This window comes from Anomalospiza imberbis, chromosome 6 (assembly GCF_031753505.1).
Source record: "Anomalospiza imberbis isolate Cuckoo-Finch-1a 21T00152 chromosome 6, ASM3175350v1, whole genome shotgun sequence".
Taxonomy (NCBI): Eukaryota; Metazoa; Chordata; class Aves; order Passeriformes; family Viduidae; genus Anomalospiza; species Anomalospiza imberbis.
In genome coordinates this window covers 9669186-9679739 of record NC_089686.1, presented here as the reverse complement: position 1 = coordinate 9679739, position 10554 = coordinate 9669186, and the positions used below count along the sequence as shown (strand labels likewise).

The 10554-nt window shown below is 42.1% G+C and overlaps 1 protein-coding gene across 1 annotated transcript in view; it reads left to right on the top strand.

Annotated features, from left to right (window-relative positions):
- The window catches only part of ASPG (asparaginase), a 324997-nt gene that overhangs the window by 58067 nt on the left and 256376 nt on the right, over positions 1-10554 (top strand). The window lies entirely within an intron of this gene.

The window sequence follows — 10554 nt, the reverse complement described above, 5'->3', positions numbered from 1 at the left end:
TGCCCTCACTGAAGTCAAGAAGAGTTCTGATGTCTGCAGTTCAGCTGTGATCTTCAGGAGAAGAACTTCCAAGAGTAGCTGGAAATACTTGAAGTGTAGGCAAGTCTGATACGCAAAAATGCTTCTTGGGTACAGCTTAGTAAAAGTGTGATTTTTACCTGCTGCTGTAACTCAGAACAAGTTAGGCAAGGTTAATTACAGCATAATAGGGTTTAATTTAGCTGGGAATGAGGGTATGGTGGCTGCAGTTTGAGTGTTTCTCAAACTGCAAGGCTGGCCTCCTTAGGCAAGCTTACACAAGCCCAAGGCAAATGGAAAAACACACTTTGTCTGGGACTTGGCAAAAGTAGAACCCCCACATCTATTAACGATGAATCCTCATTTGCCAAGGCAAAAATTGAAATGCTCTCCCAAGGAAAAGATTAATGACCTGCCCCACTTAAGGGTCTGATGATTCAATACCACTCTGTCTGGGTTCTAATATATGGTGCTCATTATCACAGTGTCTGAGCACCTCCCAAATAGTTAAAAAGTAATACTAGTGTTCTGCACACACAGTTCTCATTAATTTCAGTGGGTGCTGTGGATGTTTAAACAGAGCAGAGCCCTGAAGAGTTGAAAATGGACTTGCAAAACACACTGTGAGTTAGATCCACAGCTGGCTTGAATCAGCACAGCCCTCTTCACTTCCGTGGAGTTACGCTGATTTACCCTAGCTAGGATTCGACCCAGAGTTTTTTCTCTCCTGCCTATCTGCAGTTGATAAGTCTGATCCTCTCAGCTGGCTCTATCCAAGTTGTCCACTGGCTTCAGCAGGAATACTAGCTGTACAAAGTAGAATTTCCTGTTCTGAGGGAATCCTCTTTGCTCTTCTTAGTACAGCCCAACATCATTCAAGTTTTCTTTCCTATGTCTGAATGCAATGTACCCTGAAAAAGTTTGGAAGAAACTTGTTTGATTAAGGAAAGAGTTTTGTTTTTTTAAGGATGTTACTGATCATGCAAACCTGTGGGGGAGGTTGTGCTTACACAAAGACAAGATCTTAATGTCTTGTTCTGGGTTGTCCATGTCAAGACAAACATCTCCTGATTGCTTGCACAAACCAGTGTTTCATTGTAGTCCATTGCTGAAATTGGGAAGTGTCACAACGTTACTGAAATGTCTCTCCTATGTGTGTTTTATTCTGTGACATTTTTAAGGTATGGTATCAGGTTGACTTCTAACCATTGTTTTTCCTCTCTCAGACTGGGTGAACTCCTGATGACAGGCTTGTAGTTTTCATAATCTGGCAGTAAGCCATGTGGATGAGCAAACAAACAAACAAAAATCCCCAACAAATTCGCAATGAAAACCTCTGGGCAAACAGCCCTTCCTTGTGATATTGTCTAAGCTAGGCAGAAGCCTGAGGGGATGAAGGGAGGAGACTTTTCTGCCAAACTTAGTAAAATGTTGCCCCGCAGTTGCAGAGAATGCTCTTAGCTCTTACTATTAAAGTCCCAGACAATATTTCAGTTGCTTATCACTGAAATCTTGGTCTTTGGATAATAACATTTAATTTTTTTACTCCCTTTTAAAATGAATAGCAAAGATATTATGATCATACTGCAAGGACAGGTGGATTAAACCTTCTGGTTTTGGACTAACCTCTGGACTAAGGAGGTCTTTTTTACTCTCTGCTCTACCCAAGAAGAGGAAGTAGAAGCACATTCCTCCCTCCCCACCCTTTTCTGTAGGCTGCTTAATGCTTTGGCAGCATCCAGGAGTTTCAGTGCACACACAAATACATGGGGTGGGATGCTGATTGGTCAGAGATTTAGGTAGCAACACCGAGTAAAGTATGCATTCAAATCAAATGCACATTTGAATTAAGAAAGAGCAACCCGGAACACACCTTTCTTGGTAATCTACTAAATAATGCCCTTCTACACAGAAGCAATCTAGATACTGGTGCTACTAACTATTGAATAATGCAGTAATCAGGGCATCCTAGGCACCATACTTAGGCATCATACTTGCTTTCATGAACAAGAAGAGTTGCATCACTGAACAAGGTAGTTGCATTCTTAGAACTCTTTAAAAATAACAGTAAAAGTTTTACAACAGAAAAAGTTATTTACAACAGTAAAAGTTGTTTTAAGAAAAACTAATACCAAATAAACAGTATATATAGGTATCAGTAGTAAGCATTTGTGGGGGGTATGCTTAACTTCTGGGATTGGACTTGCAGTGTTATTCACACAATAATTTTCATTCTGAGAGACCACACATCTACCACTTTCAAGTATAAAAAATTCTTAGGCCTGATCTCACCATTTGCTTTATTGACCTGGAGGACACACTGGAAGCTTCCAATCCTCTGGGCATGAATTAATGACCATTCTTTCAGCCTGTATAAATTGGTGTATGATTTTCTATTTCTGTTTAGCTGTAACAGCTTACCTCAACTCAGGTGAAGGTCTTGAAATTATTTCTCCCTGTGAGTAATTTTCTGCTCAAAACTGATGATGGAAAATGCAGATAATTTTTGAAAAATGTATTTTTGAAATACAGTTAATTGCCCATATCAACAGTAATAGCATCCCCGTAAGATAAATGGGGTGACAAAGTCTGTGCTTGGTAACAATGAAGGCATGCATTCTTTGCTAACTGGTTTGGTATTGGTTCTTTTCTTTAACTAGAAACTGAAAACTTGTGATTTAGAATTTGCATGATGCCCATTTTAAGGGTATTTATGGTATCCAGCAATTTCTGAGAATAAAATTATTCAGTTGCTACAGTGTTTGTGGGAGTCCAGGGTGAGAGAGGTGGTGCTGGGTTAACAGTTGGACTTAATGTCCTCAAAGTCTTTTCCAACGTAAACTATTCTGTGATGTTGTGAGGGCTGGTGATCATCTCACTAACAGAGACCAATGATTTACATCTCCCTTTAGCTTACATGGCTTTGTGTCATGTTTTTTATGTCTTAAATAGATCCAGCTCACAGACAATGGTTTTTGGTTGGGTTTGTTTGTTTGTTCTTTTAATGGTATTTGGAAATACCAGTAAAGGAATAAAGGAAATGGCTTTTGAGAGCACTAATTTCTGCCAAGCATATTGGCGAGGTGTCATATCTACTGTTTGAGCTTGTTTTCTTCCCCTCCTTTTTTGGTGACATACTTGAGTCCCGTGAGGTGGAGGTGTAGGTGTATTTGTAGCTGGAGTAGTGTTCTGCCAATTTACCTTTTATTGGACACTTGAATAATACTCACCTGAAAAAAAAATACAATTTCTAGTTGCCCAAACAAATTATATGGTTGGTGCAGACAAATGGCTGTTCTTAGGTGTGATTCAACTCATTATCTTAAGCTGGGTGGCTGAACTAAGGGAGTCTCATTCTGCCCTGAAAGTACCTGTTTGCCAGAAACTGGGGCAGCATCACTAAATCAGTTACAAGATTGACATACTGGGGTCCATGGCAACTTAAACCTCCTGAGAATCTCTCCTCAGCCTTAGTCCAATATGAACCCTGTAGCTGTTCTGCTCCATCAGTTATGTCCATCTAGGTCCTCAGCTGCCTAGGTTTATGTGAATCACCTTTTTTCTTGCTTCTTGGAGTGCAGCGGGAAGCAATTTTTAGAACAACGGGCACTAAAATTAGAAATAATTCAGTGACACTTTTATAGTAGCCACATGCAGGAGTACTTGTTCCGTAGTTGTTTAACCTTCACAGAATCATAAAACAGCTGTAGAGCTGGCTTTGGTGTCAAGATGAAATAAATTTACAATAATGTTTAGTTACCACATTTTGAGCTATTCCTGCCACTAGCTTTTTTCCTGACTCCATAAGATAGCTGGACTGGGAGAGCTGGCATAAAAACAAAGCCCCAACTATTTTTTTGGGAGTGGGTTTTGTTCGATAATTTTTTTTTCCGAGGAACATTGTCCATAGTTGATCTGGGTTAAGACCCAAAATGTAGTATGTTGGCCCTTTTTTCACTTCAGGCATTTAAAATCTGTTCTAGCAAATGTCATCTTTTCTGGGTTTTGCAGCACAGCAAACCTTATGAACCTGTTCAGTATTGATGGTTCATTAATTGATCTGATATTTTCATCCCAACTACCTTCTTAGCTTGTTAGATATTTTTTCCCCAAAGGCTGAAGCTTCAGGATTTGTGTGATTTAAAGACAATGAGAATCTTTATTTAAGACAGTTCCTAGCTCCCATTGTGGCAGAAGAGTCTGAAATAGTAATCTGACGACACAGAAATGCTCAGAAACTGGTAAACAAATGGAATTAAAGCCATTTTTACTCTCGTGATTTTTGTTGAAGGGTGGGGATGAATGATTCATTATGCCCTCTTCTTTTCTTTCATTTTCCTAACACTTGGAATCGGCAATATTGCATTGTAATAAGCCTCTAAAGATGTTCTCTATTAATATTATGACATCCAAACAGAAAGCCAAATCTTTTCTCTTTCACATGGGCTTAAACCCAGAAAAACACCAGTTATTTCTGTACACTGATGGAACAGAATAAACAGAGAGAAGATGCTAAAACTGCTACAGTGATCTGTGGATTTGTCATTTCAGGTAAAACCAGGAATTCCCAATCCCAAATTTTGTCTTGCCCAGTCTGTGTTTTGCTGATCTGTTACCAGGTCAGAAGGCTTGTGCAGCTCTATTGACACATGGAAAAATTACTTTTGGTGAGCAATTGAGAAGGGCAGTTTAAATTCTGACAGCAAGAGATATGAAAAGAGATTCCCTTGATGACTCTGTTACCTGGGGACAGAATTCATAAGTGCCTGGCTCCAGGCAAAGGTGGCTTTGTAGCAGGAATAAGTGGCTCTGTGCACCATAGCCTTTTTCTTTCCAATGTCTAGAACTTCCTTCTGGTATTTTCTTCCCTGAAGATCAGCTTGCTCAGGATTATGATGACTTTTGTGGAGCATGTTCCCTTTAATATCCCCAATAGATGGGTAAGATCAAAAAGATGATTTAGAATTAGGAGGAGGTCAGACAGGATTTTTTATTTCAGGTTGATCCTTCCCCCCTCATGCAGCCTGTATGTAAACGTGCCTCATCAGGCCATACTCTACTGTGCCACATTCACACAGCTTGGTGTGGACTCAGCAGAACTGTGCAGGCTTCTTTGGGACCACTTTTGGCTTTGTACCTGAGCAGCACAATGCCAAGTACTAAAGGTCAAAGTGGTGGCATCCCAGGCTCCCTCTAATCAGATTCAGATGCACAATCGTAAAAGGCTGTTTTGTGCTCATGTCAAATGAAAGAATAGTGTTTTATTGTTTTCATAGACTCTAACTTTGTAAGGCCAGAAGAGGATAGTCACATGACACCAATTTTAGATGGCATGTGTGAGAGGCTTATCTTCCCAGAGATCTCCAAAGGGAGGACAGAGGGCTTGTAGGAAGGCTCCTGGACAGAATCTCCTTTGTCATGGAGGGAGTGTAGAAGATTTGCTTACATCAAATGCATGTCAGGAGGCAATGTGAATGCTTTCCATTGGGATAATCTAGTTGCTTCTCTTTCATAACTCTGCTAATAGGATGCCCTTGGAATATTTATGGTTTAGGGTGGAACACATCTTTAACAAGGACATGTGGTCCAATTGAAAAAATGAGGCAATTTCCAGACTCTCTAAAATAAACAGGAGATTCATCACATATAATAATGTTGTTCACGTCTTCCCATCTCTATTTTTCTTTCCCTAGTAAATACAAACATATTTTTCCTGGCTCTTCTTATGCATTCCATTTGGTAATGAGGGTTTAAAGAAAAAAGCAGACTGACCACACTACTTTGAAGAGCACTGGATTTTAATGTTTGTGCAGACTGTGTATTAAGGACCTAATGTTCCAGTAGAGGCCAGCCTCCTGCAAAGTCATGCCTTTCCAGACCCAAAGACTAAACTAAGCTCCAAAATTAATATTTAGACTTAATTTTAAGTGGTCTAGAAAGTCAACATGGAAGATACTGCATCTTTCAGCCTCCAGGAGCTGATGTCAGCATCCAGGAGCACAGGCATTTCCAGTATTCATGGGCTGTCCAATACTCATCACATCTGGGCTGGAGTCAGTCTGAACCATACAACTGTGACTTTAGATGCTATTTAGTGATGCTATAGTGATCAGAGAAAAGTGTTTCTATCACACAGCCTGTGGACGTGGCTCCATGAAGTTATTTATTATTATTACTTATTTATTGATCAGTAGAAACAAATGCAGAATGTGTTAGCATAAAAGTGTATTTTTTTTGACAGAACTAACCTAGTTTCGAGTGGCTTTCAACTGAGAGCACCTATCAATAATCTTCTATGTACCACAAGTTCCAGAAAGAGCAAACAAAGAGATTATAGTCAGATTTTTTGTATAACATCTCTTGAGAAACTTTCTAAATATAATGGTAATAATAATAAGTTGCTGCCCGTCTTCCTTTAAGAGCTGACATTTCAGCATTGTGTAAGAGATACCCTTTGCTGCTGGTAGCAGCTGCTCTGTTGTAGGACAGAAGTTCACTCAGAGACAAGAGGAGACACCTGTGGGCCCTGTGTCCCTGTAGCTGCTTTGCCACAGTCAGCTGTACCAGCAGCCATGTAACTGAGGCAGTTGAGGAAGAAACAAACAGACTATGAGCTGACCTAATTGTAATGGCAAACCATCCACTCCTGTGCCTCTCCTTCTCATATGTGGGTTGTTAGTTAAAAAAAAGGAAGTAGCAAAGGGTGGCAGCAAGTGCTGTGTCGCCCTATTTGTTCAAGCTGGAGAGAAGATGGAAGCACTGAAGTCCCAGTGCTGTAGGCTCTAATCTGGATGCCTGAGGTCTTTCATTTGAGTGCTTTCAATCATGACTTTTGGGTCATTGATGTTGATAAAATGGGAACTCTCATCATCTTTGCCAAGGTAAATAAGTAGTATAACCAAAGGCTTTACTGTTGACACCATCCTGATAGGTGTGAATGACTCCTGGATGGCTGGGAGTCTGGGGAGAGTATGTGCAGCCTTGTGTAAACTGGGGTTGTTCCTGTCTGTGTACTGGAAATAGAGCAAGATCTATTAAGGAGCTGAAAATAATAGGTTATTGTGGGCCAGGAGAGCTGCTGTGTTGCCAGAGCAAGCTGAAAGCTCTTGCTGTTTGTGGAGCAGATAAATGGTGGCCTGGCAGTGGCTGGATGGGTGTCTTGCTGCAGGATTGGTGTGGGGAGGTGCTGGCCTAGCAAAGCAGCCAGGCAATGTGTTTATTGTGCTGTACTCAGCTCATGCTTGATAAGAGAGGTGAAAGGAAGGCAAGAAGGGGATGGATGGCCTGGTATGGCATTTAGGATGAATCTGTTAGGAAAGGAGTGTCGCTGTAGAGAAGGACGGTAACGAGAAGACTCCAAGTCAAAGGCAAAGAGAATGAACTCTGATTTATTTCAAATGCACCGCTCTATATATAGAGAACATTTTGCAGACTAATTTAATTGGTCTTAGAGTAAAAACATCTCACACCATTGGTGTGCAGTGAATGACGCACGGTGGCAGAATATATCTACAAACAATGTGAACAACAAGATAGATTAGAGAATTATTTGCATTCTTTCCCAACTGTCTCCCAGGATCTCGCCTGGTTTGAAAAACCTTCTTTTTTTCTCTGACTGAACTGAGAATATCCACAAAGGGGTAGAAAATAAAGTTTCTTAAGTATTAATTTATTTTGGGATCTTTTCCAACAAAGGTTTATCTCTCTTCCCCAGTGAGATATCTTCCTCTATGTGGGAATGCTAACTTTTTGCCCTTCGTCTTTGCTTGCTTTCTGTTTCTTTCTCTTTTCCCTTGTCTCCTTTCATCTTCATACCTCTTCTTCCTGTGACTGCATTCCCCAAATCCTGTTCCACTCTAACCACTTCCTCTGTTCCCACCTGCCAGAAGGATCACCAGAGAAGAAGGCAACCTTTGTTGCTCAAATCTCTTGCTAGATTTTCTAGGTTAGACCCAGTTATGGTTTAGTTAGCAGAATCAGTGAACCAGGGAGATTGCCTCTCACAGTTATTGTTTTAGTCTTTTGGAGATGTGTCTGAATTCTGTCTTTCCCCACTGGAAACAAACTTTTCCTTTGTTTGAATGATCAATTTGCATCTGTTATGTGATGGACTGTTTTGTCTTGATGTGTTTAGCAGAGCTGGCTGAAAGCTTCTCAGCTATGCAGCAAAAAGAACCAAAATTTGACACACTGTCCTATAAATAAGGGTATTAGCTAGGTGTCTTCTGCAATAGGAAGAAAAAAATACCAGGGAGGAGATTCTGGTTTGGTATCCCTACAGTTTCGGTGGAAATGTGCCTGTATGAGGGCCAAAAAGATCTTCCCTTTTTCCACAGCAGAGTCCTTACCTTCTGGCCTGGTTTTTTAGAGCTTTGGCAAAGGGAATAGAGGCACTGGAGCTCGTGGTCATTTGGCCATGTCTGGTTGGCTGCTGCTCTAGACAACTGCTTGCTTTGCCAGTGGCTGTAGCCGGTCCTGCTCTTCATTTCCCCCGTGTATGTTGACTCCTGGCTCAGATGGCCCAGAGATACATTGGTAAGGCTGTAGGAGCCTCGTGTGCCAGTAGAGTGTAGCCTGAAAATGTCTGGGTCAGAATGGGTACAGAGGGAGTGCTTTTCCAGTTTAGGGAACCATTTGTAGTTTCAACTGTCATATTTTGCAAGAACCTGTCATCACTTTTTGTGTCACAGGCTCTCCAGCAATGTTTTCCATGTGCAAGACTGATTCTCTCACACCCCCTTTCTGCCTTGTTTCACAGAAAACTGCATCGATTCTCCTTTTCTTTCTCAGTCTGTCAGCACCCTGACAGTGATTCAGGTCTTCACCCTTTCTATCCTAGGACAGAGAAAAGACAATATAGGTCAAAAAATTCAGTGCCAAAGATGAATAACTAGAAAAAGAAGGTTTTTCTGAAGAAGATCAATCAATTAATTGATTAATTAATTAATCTAGCCACTTGATTTTAAAACTTCCTTTGTAAAGCACCTTCACACAGAAAGGGGTGGGGTGAGGTGGGGAGAGAAAGAACTATTGATGATTTGCTGTTTATTTATTGTGCCATTGTGGATTGAGAACTGGCTGAATGGCAGGTCTCGGAGGATTGTGATCAGTGGCACAGAATGTGCTGCTGTGTCCAGTTCTGGGTTCTTCAGTATGGGGGAGCCATAGAGCTCCTGGAGGGAATCCAATGGAGGGCAATGGCAATGTTTAAAGGACTGGAGCATCTCTCTTATGAGGAAAGGCTGAGGAAACTGGGCTTGTTCAGCTTCAAGAAGGAATGACTGAGAGGGGACCTCACCAGTGTATACAAACATCTGAAGGGAGGGTGTCAAGAGGATGTACCCAGGCTCTTCTTGGTACTGCTGAGCCATAGTATGAGGCGCAGTAGGCAGAAACTGGAATGCAGGAACTACCACCTGAACTTGAGGAATAACTTCCTTACTGTGCAAGTGACTGAGCACTGGAACAGGCTTCTGAGAAAGGTGGTGGAATCCCCCTCACTGGAAATATGCAAAAGCTGTCTGGACACAATCCTGAGTAACTTGCTCCAAGGAACCCTGCCTGTTCAGGGAGGTTGGACCAAATGGCCTCCAGTGGCCGCTTCCAACCCAAACCGTTCTGTGATTCTGCGAAATGTGGGGACGTTGTCTAACGTGCAGAGCGCACGGCTGCATTCTCGCAGTGCCATGCCGGCATTCCCGGTGTCCCCGTGCCGTGTCCCGGCGCCCCCGAGCGCCCGCGCCCCGCTCGGAGCGTCCCGGCCGGTTCCTGGCGGGGCAGCGCCACCTGCCGGGAGCGCCCCGCACCGGCCGCGGGGGGATGGATGGATGGATGGATGGATGGATGGATGGATGGATGGATGGATGGATGGATGGATGGATGGATGGATGGATGGATGGATGGATGGATGGATGGATGGATGGATGGATGGATGGATGGATGGATACTCGCGAGTATGTGTCTTTCCCCGGGCTTGGGAATCCAGCGCCTCCAATGTAGTTCTCAGGATTCCCACTGTCTTTCAATCAAAAAGTTCCTGCCTGCAGCAAGTGGTATCTGCTCTGAAGAGCCACTTGGTTGATGAAATATAATCACCTGCCGTTCACTGGCAAACCAGCCTCCTTTTGGCTGAGATACAATTTTCTCTTTTCAAATAAATATATTTTAAAACTTGATTTGGGAAATCGAGTCTCTCTGATTGGTTAAAGGATTAATAAGGTGCTTGGCTTTGATTGGGGCCGTTAGAAAAATGCACTCAAGACTTGATGTGGTGTAGGAAATAAAACCAGTAATTTCTCCAGTAAGTAAGCTCCACTATTGTGATCTGAGAAGAGATACAAGATGAGGCCACACCGAGCTCTCTGTAGCACATTTTTTGATTTTGTTGCTTGGGATATAATCTTCATTGTATAGGAGAGGATAAGGGAGGGGAGGAAGCTTCACTTCCACGCTATGCATGGCCAGCAAAGCTGAATCCTTCTGCTGCGGCTCCTTAGATATTTTCATGTTTGTTGTGATACTATTTTACCTTTGATG